The sequence below is a fragment of the Tenrec ecaudatus genome, chromosome 2 (genome assembly GCF_050624435.1).
Source record: "Tenrec ecaudatus isolate mTenEca1 chromosome 2, mTenEca1.hap1, whole genome shotgun sequence".
NCBI lineage: Eukaryota > Metazoa > Chordata > Mammalia > Afrosoricida > Tenrecidae > Tenrec > Tenrec ecaudatus.
Window position 1 is genome coordinate 136762890 of NC_134531.1, and position 2703 is coordinate 136765592.

The window sequence follows — 2703 nt, forward strand, 5'->3', positions numbered from 1 at the left end:
CTCTGAGCATGTGCAGTGAGCCACTCCTTTGTTTCCGTAGGTTGGCCCTCTGGGCATGCGTTAATGGACATCTCCCAGCCCTATGCTAGCCTATCTAACAGTACAGATAGGAACTCGAAACACAGGGAATCCAGGGTGGATGATCCCTTCAGGACCAGTGGTGAGAGTGGCACCTGGAGGGTGGAGTGAGGGTGGGGTGGAAAGGGGAAACCGATCACAAGGATCTACATATAACCTCCTCCCTGGGGAATGGACAACAGAAAAGTGGGTGAAGGGAGATGTTGGACAGTGCAAGATATGACAAAACAGTAATTTATAAATTATCAAGGGGTTCATGAGGGAGGGGGCAGCGGGAGGGGAGGGGAAAAATGAGGAGCTGATGCCAGGGGCTTGGGTGGAGAGCAAATGTTTTGAGAATGATGAGGGCAATGAATGTGCAAATGTGATTTACACAAATAATGTATGTATGGATTGTGATAAGAGTTTTATGAGGGGGGCGGAAGCAGGGAAGGAGGGGAAAAAAAAGAGGACCTGATGCAAAGGGCTTAAGTGGAGAGCAAATACTTTGAAAATTATTAGGGCAAAGAATGTAGGGATGTGCTTTATACAATTGATGTATGTATATGTATGGATTGTGATAAGAGTTGTATGAACCCCTAATAAAATGTAAAAAAGAGTTTTATGAGCCCCTAATAAAATGATTAAAAAAAAGATTGTTTCCCTGAAGGAGAGCCCAGGGAGGTAAAGCCCACGCAAGGGTGACTAGGCTGCCATCATGAGTCTAGGGTCTGCCCATCTTGTCACATGTATATCTCTAGTTCCACCCCTTCCTATCATGTGCATACCCCTAGCTCATCCCCTTCCTTTCACGCTTATGCCTATTGTACACCCCTTCCTATGATGTGTATGCCTATTTTACTGCCCCTTCCTGTGATGTGTGGTTACCTGTAATCATGCCCCCTAAGTAGATATAAATAAGTCTTGGTTAGCAATAACGTTCCCCTCTGCTCGTGCTCTCTCTCTGGCGTTCTGTCTTGTCCTCTCACTCCATGCTGTGTATGCTGTGCTGGGACCTGGCTGTTGAGATCATGGAGATCCAGGAAGCGAGCACGCTACTATGAAATGTGTCTGACTTATTTATCTTACTCTGCTATCTCTCTCATGCTCTATGACCTTATTGTAATCTTTATGTATCTCAACCGTACAATTGCGCTTACTGAATCCGTGATTAGTTGTGTGGGGCTGGCATTTCCCCCACGCTCTTTCATGGTTCCTTGTCCAGGAGTACTTCATCCCTCCTGTCTCACTGTAAACATGTCTGTGCATCCATGCCAGTCCTATCTTTCCAAGCCAAAATAACCACAATGCCTATCAAGTCAACCTCATCTTTTTTTCCTGAGCAGTAACTGGTGGGCTTGACCTGTTGACTTTGTGCTTAGAAGTCTAAGGCTCATCCAACAGTGCCATCAAGGCAAACACAAATTATCCCTTTGGGGAAAGATCACCACTTATCTTCTTCTAAGGACGGGACAATTCTGATTTATACTTCTGCTTGGCCCCTGAGCATATCCTGCTTTGGGTCACTGAAATTTCATTTTATATCCCTATGTGGATGATAAAATGATGTGAGTCACAAATTGAGCACCAGGTGAGATACAGCTCTAAGAGATGCAACAGAGAAATTCTTGCGCCAAAATAGGAGTAGTTGGCAGGCGGCTGAATATTTATTCATGTACAAATAATTCTAACAGTTAAAGTATACCTCTGCCCCCCAAAGAAGCCACTTATCAAAGCAGTGAACAATGGATGGCAATGAAGTTAAGGCACTGGCAGAATCTAGATGAGAGCACTGCAAGACTATGGAGCCATAACGATTCAAATGCATGCGTGTGGGATCCAATGACACAGGTTGAATCCAAATTTTCCCCAAATTTATGTCCACAGTTAATGTAATCTCAATTTTAAGTTTAGTGAAATACATTTAAATTTCATTTGAAAAAGGTGCTTGTGGTCAAAATAAATTTGTAAAGGGAGACTAATATTACATTTTATAATGTCATAATAAATAAGCATAACAAATATCACAAAAAATTGAGTCTGTGGTGTTAATGCAGAGATAGTACACTTGATCTTAGCCAAAAGGCCGAGAAGCGATGCTAATACAGAGATAGATCAGTTGATCAGAAACTCCAAATAGTAGATCAAAATACTATATGGTAATTTCCAACGTTCACAACTCAAACATGCCCCCCAAAGGCATAACAAGAAGATGACTAAGCAAAACAGCAAAGGAAAAAAATACAAATATCTAGTAATTATGTGGAAATTAGTCAAGTGGTCTAAGAAAAAGTCAGTGAAAACAAGGTCTGATGTTTCTATCAGTTATCAAATTTTAAGCATGGCTATAGCCTCTTGCAAATGTACATCAAATCTCTACTTTCCCCATCTCTGACACTTCTGTTCTGACATCGGCTGCACATGGAGCATTCCTTTCTCTGGTCCTACTCAACAATTCACTGACATCGTGTCTATTCTGATTCATAGCGACCCTATAATACAGGGTAGAACGTCCCCTGTGGGTCACTGAGACCAATGCCTAACTATTACCCCACCCACCAGGGTTCCCTTTGCCACTCACAAAGTACAGGACATAATCTCCCAGACTGCCAAACTGACCCAAGACTTTAAACATGCTCATTCCTG

The 2703-nt window shown here is 42.5% G+C and overlaps 1 pseudogene; it reads right to left on the bottom strand.

The window, feature by feature from the left end:
• Positions 1 to 2008: 2008 nt before the first annotated feature.
• LOC142441861 (U2 spliceosomal RNA) lies at positions 2009 to 2155 on the bottom strand (annotated as a pseudogene).
• Positions 2156 to 2703: the final 548 nt, after the last annotated feature.